Source organism: Cervus elaphus, chromosome 11 (genome assembly GCF_910594005.1).
Source record: "Cervus elaphus chromosome 11, mCerEla1.1, whole genome shotgun sequence".
Lineage (NCBI taxonomy): Eukaryota > Metazoa > Chordata > Mammalia > Artiodactyla > Cervidae > Cervus > Cervus elaphus.
In genome coordinates this window covers 31,391,801-31,403,912 of record NC_057825.1, presented here as the reverse complement: position 1 = coordinate 31,403,912, position 12,112 = coordinate 31,391,801, and the positions used below count along the sequence as shown (strand labels likewise).

General features: G+C 37.5%; 1 protein-coding gene across 10 annotated transcripts in view; it reads right to left on the bottom strand.

Annotated features, from left to right (window-relative positions):
• The window catches only part of NCOA1 (nuclear receptor coactivator 1), a 204,812-nt gene that overhangs the window by 141,546 nt on the left and 51,154 nt on the right, over positions 1-12,112 (bottom strand). The gene's annotated exons all lie outside the window — the stretch shown is intronic.

Genomic DNA, 12,112 nt, shown 5'->3' with positions numbered 1-12,112 from the left:
CTCCACTGTTTGTAGTTTTAAAAACTTATAAACAATCTGCAGTAAAAACCTTGAGGCTCCAAATAAGACTGATACAGCCACAGTATAAAACACAATGCAGAAAAATAAAACAACAACAAAACACAGACCTAAATATGCTGCAGAGTTAAAAAAAAAAATCAAACTGCCAAACTATATAAATATACCACTTACAGAAAATAAATACATTTCCAAAAATGTGTGTACATATGTTTATGTGTGTATATATAAATCAGTTTGTATATGTGTGTATATATAAATCATATATGGATCACCATTTACTAAAAAGAAAGGTTATTCTCTCTAGAACTGCTTTTGCAACTTTATCAAAAATCAACTGGCCATATTTCTAGGGGTCCCGTTTCTAGCCTGTCTGCCTGCCTGCCAGCCAGATAAGTCACTTCAGTCATGTTCAACTCTCTGTGACTGTCTACTCTGTCCCAATGATCTAAGTGTCTATCCCTTTGCCAATACCACATCATCTTTATTTCTGTACTGACATTCTTTGGGTACCTCCAATATGCTATATGCTCCTTCCTTACCTCAAGAACTTCAGATAAGCTGGTTCTGTCTGCCACCACATTCTTCCTTTCTCACTTAGTATTAATAACTCCTAACTCAACTTTCAGAATTTAGCTTAAATATTGCTTTCTCAGGAAAAACTTCCCATCATGAAAGTCAAAGTGGTTTCAAGAGAAAAGAGAAAAAAGTCAAAATGCATCAGTCCAATAGGGCATCCAATTACCAACTCAGCAAGAGTCAGAGACTACCTATGGCTTTAAGAAGTTGCTAACCCACTCCAGTGTTCTTGCCTGGAGAATCCCAGGGACAGGGGAGCCTGGTGGGCTACCGTCTATGGGGTCGCACAGAGTCGGACACGACTGAAGTGACTTAGCAGCGGCAGCAGCAAGATTTCGTGAGCTTTGTCACACTGTGTTTACTTCTGTCGTGACCAGCACTCCTTCTCTACCACTTCCTCCTTCTACCTTTCCCCTAGCTTAGCTGTAAAGCCCTAAAAGAAAAAAGGGAAGATGAACTTGTCATCCTGCTGGCAAGCAAGGTGGAGCTGCCAATCCATCATTCCACTTCTGCTCTGGATAACTGTTAGAGAAGATTCTCTAAGAAACAGAAGAAAGTGGATGAATTCCCTCGGACGTAGAACAAGGTGAAAACTAATCTAGGTTTAACAACAAAAAGGTCCATCCCCCAACCAAAAAGATAACACAGTACAGAGGAACAAGCTGATCTTTGTATTAATATTAAGTAATCACAACTTAGAGAACTAGTTAAGGAAGGAAAGTTAAGACCTCTTTTAAAGAGTCTCTTCCCTTAAAATGCCAAGTAGATGACAGTAATGATTTAGATTTTTCAAAATTATAATCAGAAAAAAGAAAAGCAAAGGTAACTAATATTTTCTGAGCACTGTTACATGCCAGGGACTGTGTTGGGTATTTTAGATATGTGTTCTCATGTAGTCTTTGTAAAGAATCTGTGGAGTAGATATTATTATTTCTACTTTATACAGAAAGAAATTCAGTTTACACAGATAGACTGATTCTATTTCCTCTTTATTCTCATTCCCTAAATTCATTTTTATCATAACTATACTCATGAAAAAAATAAAGCAATATATGAAAAACTGCAACTTAAATGAGACAAGACAATTAACAGACACCAGTACTGACATGACAAACATATTTGAATTATCGAACGATGATTTTAGGGCAGCTATCAGTAAAACAAACCAAAATGCAACTGTGAACACTACTGAAACAAATGGGAAAACAGAAAGTCACAGCAAAGATACAAAAAATACAGAGAATCAAATGGAAATTTTAGAATTAAAAAATACAACAGCCAAAATTAAATTCAATGGATGGATTCAACAGCAGGATGGCAATAACAAAGAAAAAATTGATATTAAAGCAAGTGAACTTAAAGATTGATCAACAGAAATCATCCAACCTGAACAAGAGAAAAGGAATAGACTGAAAAAAATAAATGGAGCCTCAGAGACCACTGGAACAATTACATAACATCTAACATTCATGTCATCAAAGTCCTAGAAAAAGGGGAGAAAAAGCATGGGCTGAAAAATTATTTGAAGAAATAACTGCTGACAATTTTTAAAATTTGGTTAAAATCATAAGCTAACCAAATTCAAGAAGAGCTGAGCAAACTGTAAATGGGTTAAACCCAAAAAAAATCCAAACACACTCACATTTTTAAAAAGTTTTTGAAACAAAACACAAAGAACTAAATAGTGTATGCAGGCAGAGAAAAACAATGCATTATCTACAGGCGAATTTCTCATCAGAAAACCAGAGGCCAACTGTACCAATTCCAAAACAATGCACGAGTACTTGATTCCCTATGGACTACTTTATTATAGTTATTAAATAAGTAAAAAAAGATTATTCACTATTGTTTCAGTTACCCAGGAGGATAAACTCTTTTCCTTATGTTTGTTTATTCTAATAACTCTACACTGACCTAATAGACATAATTTTATCAATGTACTTACTGGAATCTTCGTGTTATAATTATTTTTAAATATTTATTAGGTAGTTAGAATAGGGAAAAGGAGTCCAAAATGGCGGTGGCTAAAAGACCTGGAAGGGGAAAGCCCACGAAAATAGAACAAAGGAAGGTCCGAGGACTGGAGTGAGAACCTCAGGTAAAACAAACAACGCTCCTGCCTAAGCCCAATTTGCATAGGACAGGCCTGGGGGAACAAAAAAAAACATATAAAAAGAGGAGCCAAAGCCCTCTTCTCTCTCTCTCTCTAGCACGACGGGGCGCTCTTCTGTTCCCATCTTTGGATCGACGTGCCCTCACACCTCGAAGATGGGTTTTCCTGCTATTATCTAAATAAATAGAGCTGTAACACTGAGCTGTAACACTGATTTATTTAAGAGCTGTAACACGGTCTGTCCTCCAAGAGCTGTGACCCACCGAGGGGGCTTCAATGTCCGTCACTCCAAATTTTTGTTGTGATGAGACAAACGAGGAGCATACACTCGCCTGACATATTCATGATTACTTTAGATAGTATTTAAGGTCAAATTTGTAAATATCTTCCATTTTGTTATTTTCCTTTTTAATTTTGCGGTGGTTTTTTCATTTAGATGTACTTAATTTTTTAGTCTTCTCACTTTGGGTTACTATTTGCATAGCTTCACTAGTTTTTCAGTTTTTAAAAAGTTAACCACATATTTGCATATGGACAGGCTCAACACTAATTTTTATAACTGCTACCTGATCAGATCAAAACTTATAATTCTACCACTTGGCAGACATCAGGATTATTGTGTACTTATTTCCTGTCATATTTTCTCAATTCTAAAGATGTTTGTTTCCCTTAAAATAATATTTTTAGGTTTCTGAAAACAGAAGTATCTGAATTAATGTTCAGAAAAACGTACCAGTAGTTAAGCAAGAGTAAGTTGTGATGTATGTAACTGCTTTGCCCAGGTGTAAAACTGTGAGAAATACCTTCCCATAGGAAGTATCTGTTTACCCAAATATCACCACAGCTGAATTAGCTACATGGGTAAACTCACAAGCTATAGAATGTTAAGTTAAATCCCAAAGCCTGACTGTTGCTTGAGAACGTTCTCAGAAAGCACTGAAATAAAAAGCTACTGTGATGCAAATACTGTCTGTCACAAGACAAGCAAGGGCAATTAAAGGCAACAGAAATGGTCCAGTCCTTCAAAATAGATCACAGAATTATCAGAGCTGGGAGACACCAGTGAGACCACTTTACATTTTATAAAGTACTATTACCCAAGTGCTGGATATCTGTCAGAAGTTTCCAGCTGACTCAAAAGAGAAGTTATTTAATTCAGTTTATCTATAGAAAAACTGAAACTATGAATTTAGCCAAAAAAGAAAAGCAGTTAAATTCCAAACATTTCCCATATGACTCAAAACTACACTGATAATCATAATGTGTAAAAAGGCAATAACAGGTGAGGAAAATCAGCATGTCAGAATGAAAAAGGATTAGACTCACTCTTGTATTATGATTCCAAAGAAGACGGTATAGAACTGTATGGATAAATGTATGCTTCTGTCAGTTAATTTCTAAGAAGTATTTTCAAAATAAATTTAATGCTTCTTCTTTCTTTAAAGTATATTAAAGAGTACATATCACAATAATTAATCTCAGAATAGAGAAAATGCACTCTGTGTATATGTGTGTATATATTTACATACATCAATGGCACCCCACTCCAGTACTCTTGCCTGGAAAATCCCATGGACGGAGGAGCCTGGTAGGCTACAGTCCATGGGGTAGCGAAGAGTTGGACACAACTGCTCGACTTCACTTTCACTTTTCACTTTCATGCACTGGAGAAGGAAATGGCAACCCACTCCAGTGTTCTTGCCTGGAGAATCCCAGGGACGGAGGAGCCTGGTGGGCTGCCATCTCTGGGATGGCGCAGTCGGACACGACTGAAGCGACTTAGCAGCAGCATTCAGTTACTAGGGCTTCCCTTACAGCTCAGTTGGTAAAGAATCCGCCTGCAATGCAGGAGACTCCAGTTTGATTCCTGGGTCGGGAAAATCCACTAGAAAAGGAACAGGCTACCCACTCCAGTATCCCTGGGCTTCCCTTGTGGCTCAGCTGGCAAAGAATCTGCCCCCAGGGCGGGAGACCTGGGTTCAATACCTGTACTGGGAAGATCCCCTGGAGAAGGGAAAGGCTACCAACTTCAGTATTCTGGCCTGGAGAAGTTCATGGACTGTATAGGCCATGGGGTCGCAAAGAGTTGGACACGACTGATCAACTTTCACTCACATTCAGTTACTTATCTGCTCATTCATTTCTAGGTAAAGAAAAGCAAGAACAGAGAAGCAGGACCAAAACTAAAGATAATAATGCATAAAAATCAAACCCTTCAAAGATCCTAAACATTACTGTGATGCAGAAGAACACATGATGAAGTAAATACAATCCAGTGAAAAATGACAACCATCTAGACAACTATCTAGCCAATAACGTAACCAAAATAACCTGATACAATTAAACGTAATGGCAAAATGAAACAGCTGCGAAAAAGTAAGTAAAAGTAGGTCTCAATCCAGTTGAAAGTAAGAGTATTAAGACCTTAAACTAACCAGGGCTTCCCAGGTGGCTCAGTGGTAAAGAATCTGCCTGCTAATGAAGGAGATGTGGGTTCAATCCCTGGGGTCAGGAAGATACCCTGGAGAAGGAAATGGCAACCCACTGCAGTATTCTTACCTGGGAAATCCAATGGACAGAGGAGCCTGGTGGGCTACAGTTCATGGGGTTGCAAAGAGAGAGACGCGATTTAGGGACTAAACAACAATAGTACCCAACCAAGATTCAGAATACCATAATTCTTGACCAACCACCCTACCACCACAATAGGTTCCAGAAAATGAAAATGAGAAGGAATGTACCAAGTGAAACTGAATGTTTATTATTATCAAAGGGTTTGGACCACAGGCAACTAGGAACCCCTCTGCCTCAGTTCAGTTCAGTTCAGTCGCTCAGTCGTGTCTGACTCTTTGCGACCCCGGGGACTGCAGCATGCCAGGCCTCCCTGTCCATCACCAATTCCCTGAGTCTACTCAAACTCATGTCCATTCAGTTGGTGATGCCATCCAACTCTCATCCTCTGTCGTCCCCTTCTCCTCCTGCCTTCAATCTTTCCCAGCATTGGGGTCTTTTCAAATGAGTCACTTCTTCACATCAGGTGGCCAAAGTACTGGAGTTTCAGCTTCAGCATCAGTCCTTCCAATGAATATTCAGGACTGATTTCCTACAGGATGGACTGGTTGGATCTTCTTGCAGTCCAAGGGACTCTCCAGAGTCTTCTCCAACACCACAGTTCAAAAGCATCAATTCTTAGGCGCTCAGCTTTCTTTATAGTCCAACTCTCACATCCATACATGACTACTGAAAAAACCATAGCCTTGACTAGATGGACTTTTGTTGGCAAAGTAATGTCTCTGCCTTTTAATATGCTGTCTAGGCTGGTCTTAACTTTTCTTCCAAGGAGCAAGCGTCTTTAAATTTCATGGCTGCAGTCACCATCTGCACTGATTTGGGAACCCCAAAAAATAAAGTCTGCCACTGTTTCCACTGTTTCCCCATCTATTTGCCGTGCAGTGATGGGACCGGATGCCATGATCTTAGTTTTCTGAATGTTTAGCTTTAAGTCAACTTTTTCACCTCCTCTATCACTTTCATCAAGAGGCTCTTTAGTTCTTCGCTTTCTGCCATAAGGGTGGTGTCATCTGCATATCTGACGTTATTGATATTTCTCCCGGCAATCTTAATTCCAGCTTGTGCTTCATCCAGTCCAGCGTTTCTCATGATGTACTCTGTATCTAAGTTAAATAAGCACGGTGACAATATACAGCCTTGATGTACTCCTTTCCCTACTTGGAACCAGTCTGTTATTCCACGTCCAGTTCTAACTCTTGCTTCCTGACCTGCATACAGATTTCTCAAGAGGCACACAGTTAGTTAAGCCTAATACCTGAAATACTCAGCTCAAGCCAATGGTTTCTTGGTTTCTTTTTTTATACTTAGGTCCACATCTTAACACAGAGAAAAGAAGGAAGAGAAAATCAAATATTTCTACAAAAAACTAACAGGGATCTGATTAATCCTTCTGGATATACAACCAGAAAACTGGGATAAAATAAACAATAGCTTTCAGATATTGGATAACAGTCAAAGCAGGAGTGGGATACCTGTGAAAAGGGGGAAAAATTAGGTGAGCCCTACAATGCTTCACCTCACACACCCTGGAAGCAGTTTCCAGGATGCAGGGTAGAGAGGGAGAACTTCAGCAGAGCCTGGCAGTCTCAGAGAACTGAGGAGACAAGAGACTGGCAATCTTCAGGGAGGCCACGGCGGCCAGAACTTGTGTTAAAGCCTACCAAAGAGAAGGGACCTGCATACACAGAACTCTGGAGATCTACAGAGGCCTCCTCTCAAGCCTTTGGCCAGTCATCTATGACAGGAAACTACCAGAGGTTGGGGAAAGGACCCATGTAGAGGTTGGGGAAAGGACCCATGAAAAACAGATAGGTCAAAGAATTCCTGAAACTCATACAAGGGTAGAGAGAATTTTTATTCCCACCAAGCAGAGTGAAAAGACCTCATAATACATGAGACATTAAGTAAAGTACTACAACAATATCAACTCTAAATTAGCTCAAATAAGGTTGCTTGGGACCCATCCAACCAAAGCTTCCTCAAGGTACATTTTCCCCTAAACTGTTCCCATCACCTCATTCCCTACTAGAAAAGTATTATTTTGGTATCCAACTCTCTCAGTAATCTTTCTTAAACTCAGAGACTATTATAAAAAAAGTGTCTTATGGAGAACAGAGATTACTCATTAAACCACCACAGCACATTATCAACAGTTTTTCCCATATGTCCCAGGCCTAGGGCTTCTTAAACTAACTAAACCATATTCACTTCTCCTCATTTAAAAAATTAATTAAAGAAATAACAATTTTTAAACAAAATTATGAAGGAGTTTTCTCTTAAACATGTGCTAATAAATGCTTTGCCTAATTTTATCTCAGGTAACCTATGTAAAGTCCAATGAGAAGTAACTGTATAATAGGTGTGGAGGTTGGGGGAAGAAAGAAGTAATTTTATCAGAGAGTCACAAAAAAATTCAGGAAATCGAACCAATAGAATCAACAAGTAATTCAAAGTAAAATGAACCATGAATAAGATACTTACTGATCAAGAGATAAAAGTAACTGTGAAAAAAGACTAGAAGCTGTTACTATACACTTCGCTCCTTTTTTTAAATTGAATATAATTGCAACATTGTGTTAGTCTCAGGTGTACAGCAAAGTGATTCAGAAATATATATATCTTATATGTATTCTGAATGTAAAAAATATATACATGTTTTATATAGAGTCGTGTGCTATCTGTTAATCCCTAATTCCTAATTTCTCCCCCACAACTGCCTTTCCTCTTTGGTAACCATAAGTTTACTTTCTATGTCTGTGAGTTTATTTCTGTTTTTTAAATAAGTTGATTTATATCATTTTTTGAGATTCCACATATAAGTGGCATCATATGACATTTGTCTTTGTCTGACTTACTTCACGATGATAATCTCTAGTTACATCCATGTTGCTGCAAATATGATTATTTCATTCTTTTTTATGGCTGAGTAGTATTCCATTGCATATATGTACCACATCTTTATCCATTCATCTGTTGATGGACATTTAGGTTGCTTCCAAATCTTGGCAACTGTAAACAGTGATACATTCATTCTTTGGCTTCTGGCTACATACTAAGTCAATTCTTAGTCTCTTAGTGAGTACCGTGTATTGACACAGGAATAAACTTGACTCTGGATTCACTAAATATTAAGACAGCTTCCAAAATCAAAATTGAAATGAAAACTGCTATCTAAAAGTTTAAATTCGAAAAAAAGAAAAAAAATAATAAATAAAAGTTTAAATTCTAGACAGCACAGTAAAACAAAAGAAATAAACAGTACGAGGATTGGAGTGGAGGGATTAAAAATAAAACTTATAAGGAGAGACATAAAAACTAGAAAAGTACAGACTCTAGGGCTAGAATGCCTGGGTTCAGGTGTACCACATACCAGCTAGGCAATCTTGGGCAAGTTAATGTCTACTTCACTGGGGCTTTTATAAGAACCTAATGGATTAATGCTTCCTTGGTAACTCAGACAGTAAAGCGTCTGCCTACAATGTGGGAGACCCGGGTTCAATCCCTGGGTCGGGAAGATCCCCTAGAGAAGGAAATGGCAACCCACTCCAGTATTCTTGCCTGGAAAATCCCATGGACTGAGGATCCTGGTAGGCTACAGTCCATCGGGTTGCAAACAGTCGGACACGACTGAGCGGCTTCACTTCAATGGATTAATATGTGCAGTGCTTAAAATAGAGCTTGGTAAACAGTAAGCACTATACAGTAAAACTGTCCTTTGTAGACAATATGATTTTGTATATAGAAAACCCAACAACTCAAGAAATTATCAGAAATAAAAATCTGGCAGGTTACTAAATACACATAGTTTAACTGCATTCTTACAAGCCAACAAAGAGAAAATGTAAATTTCTGGACATTTTTCTTATGGGAAATCTTCCAAAAAACTTAGAGAATAATATCAAGAATTATACCACCACCACCCTCCAACACCACAAGTGCCTAGTATAAACAATGATCAACTCATGGCCAATCTTGATTCATCCCCACCCACAGCCTCCTCTCCACTCAAGATAATAATAAAGTAGACCTCACACATATCCTTGCATCCATCAACATTTTAATATGTACCTCTAAAAGATAGTGACTCTTTTTCAATATAACTACATGCTGTTATCTATCATATCTAAAAATTAATAATTTAATGTAAAATATTCAGTGTTCAAATTTCCCTGATTATTTTACATTTACTTATTAAAATCTGGACCCAAATAAAGTCCAACATCACTATTAATTCCAGTTTTCTTCTTTCTTTTCTCTTCTTTTGTTCCTCACAATTTGGTTTAAAAAAAAAAAAAAAAGTTGATGTCCCGAGGACTTCCCCATAGCTTAGATCCTGTTGACTCCATCTCCATGGTATCATTTCACTGTTTCCCTGTAAATCAGTAGTTGGAGCTAGAGGCTTGATCAGATTCAGACTCAAATTTAGTTTTTTTGGCAAGGATATTTCACAGGTAGGATTACGAACTTTCATTAAGAGAAACCTAATGTCTAACTGTCTTTATTCTTGTGATGTTAGCAGCCACTGATGATCTTTGCTTAAGTCCAGGAATTCATTAAGAAATGGTGATGTTCTATTTATCATCTCTTAACTGTAAATAGAATACTAGTACTGAGAAAAGAAACTTCCTCTCTTCAACTATTTGGTTACCTTCAAGTATAGTTGGTTTCTTAGCATACTCCAAAGAAAACAAATGAGTTTTTTAAAGTATCACCATGAACTCATGAGTTTAAACATATTTGATGTGATTATGTTACAGTTTTACATACTAATGCTCAAACTGTCTCATCTTTGGTCAGACAGAGCACGTTTGTTGTTCTGTCACACCCTATTACTGTTTGATAACTTCCTTGCAAGATGTTCAACGCCCCCAGTCTGAAGCAGCTTTAGCCATACTATGTTTTCCCTTTCAACTAGCTCTTCACTTATTCTTTATTTCTACTAAATTAAAAATGCCTAATTCCTGGGACTTCCGTGGTGGTTCAGTGGCTAAACTCTGTGCTCCCAGTGCCAGTGGCCCAGGAACAAACCCTGGTCAGGGAACTAGAACCCAAATGGGGCAGCTAAAGATACTGCATGCCACAGCTAAGACCCACTGCAGTAAGATAAATAAATAAATCTTAATTTTTAATTATAAATCAACTGTGTTTGTATTCTGGATATTATGATTGACTATGGACCTAGAAATTTTAGAAATATTTCCTTCTCAGGTCTACTTTCAGGATTCCATTGACTGTCCCCACCAAAAAGCATACCTGACTCAAAATTAAGATGTTAAGTGCTTCAGTTTGACAGACTGGAGCAAAAAGAGTCCTAATATATTCTCTGCTGGTATTTTAGCTCTGCAAAGTATGTCTTCATGTTCTATTTCAAAATTCAGATATGGTTTTTAAACATGTATAATAAAAATTCATTCCTTTGATAAATTAGTAAAATCATCAAGTGTGGGGAAATGGTCAAGCTCCTGGAGAATTATTCTATATTATAATTCAAACTTTTATAAAATCCTTATGCTTTATCCTTAACATTGAAACTCATGATATGTGAATATGAAAGTTTTAAGTTCTGACTATTTCAAAAAGCAAATGTAAGTTTATGCCTCCTTAAAATCACAGAAATGGCAATATAAGTAGTAAAGAAACATTCATCTTATTTTACTAAAAAACAAACTAATAAACATGTAAAGCCCTGTCATAGTACACAGTACATCAAATACATCACTGTGGAAAAGCAGAATCCTACACTTGCTGACCATTTCTTCACCAAAATCCTAAAAAAACACAGCGTCAGTGGCCAAAAATTGCTTACATCCACAATTTTTACTATTTTTTTCCAACATTAAATCACAACCAGAAATCACATTACTAAATGCCGATTTTCCTCTCTGAAAAAAAGGATATAAATTTATACCTTGGTGCAATATCTTTTATTCACAGACCAAGTGTACCCTCTCCTACAGCTAAGTTGTTGGGGTCTGATCAGAGGAACCAGTGCAACTTTTCCAGGCAACAATGGCTTAAAAAAAACCTCAACCAATCACTACCACCACCACCAACAAAAACAAAAACAACAAAACAAAGTAACAGTAACAACAGAAAGCTTTCTGCTGGTGCAAACTTCTCAGTGACTAAACAGTAACACATCTCTATGAAGTGCTGGTATGTCCTCAGCACATCAGTGCTTTCATCCAACTGAAAAACAAAAAATTCTGCTAGCATGCACATGACAGTAATTGCTTTTCCAGATGGTATGCCTTTGATAAGGGATTTTTGCCAAAAGCTCGTTTTACTTTCTCTCCAAGCATAATATTTGTCATTAAGTTTGAAACTGGTTTGACAAGCTTCTCAATAGTAGTGTGAGCTGACCTGTTTTTGGCTAAGAGGATAACTGTGACTGATCCTTCAGCAGTGTGGTCTTCTCTGTCTTTAGCAACAACGTGCTATAACACTGAAAAGCATTATTTTATAAAACTTTATACATTTGTTTCATTTTTATCACAAGTCTAAACAGTAATTATTATAGAAAAGGAAACTAAGACAGAAATATTAATTCAGTTCCTCAGGGTGGCATGAAAGTCGAAGAGCCAATGCTTGTGCTCTTTCCATCCCACCACAGAGAAAATCATGGCAAGGGAATACCTATTTCCTCAGTATACCTGCTGAAATGTTTTTGTGAGTCCAAACAAAGTATTTTTAAAAGGCATCATTTTAATTTAATGTAAACTATAATCCAAGATGGGCTTCCCAGGTGACACCAGTGGTAAAGAAAACAAACAAACAAAAAAAAACCTGGCTGCCAATGCAGGAGACATAAGAAACATGGGTTTGATGCCT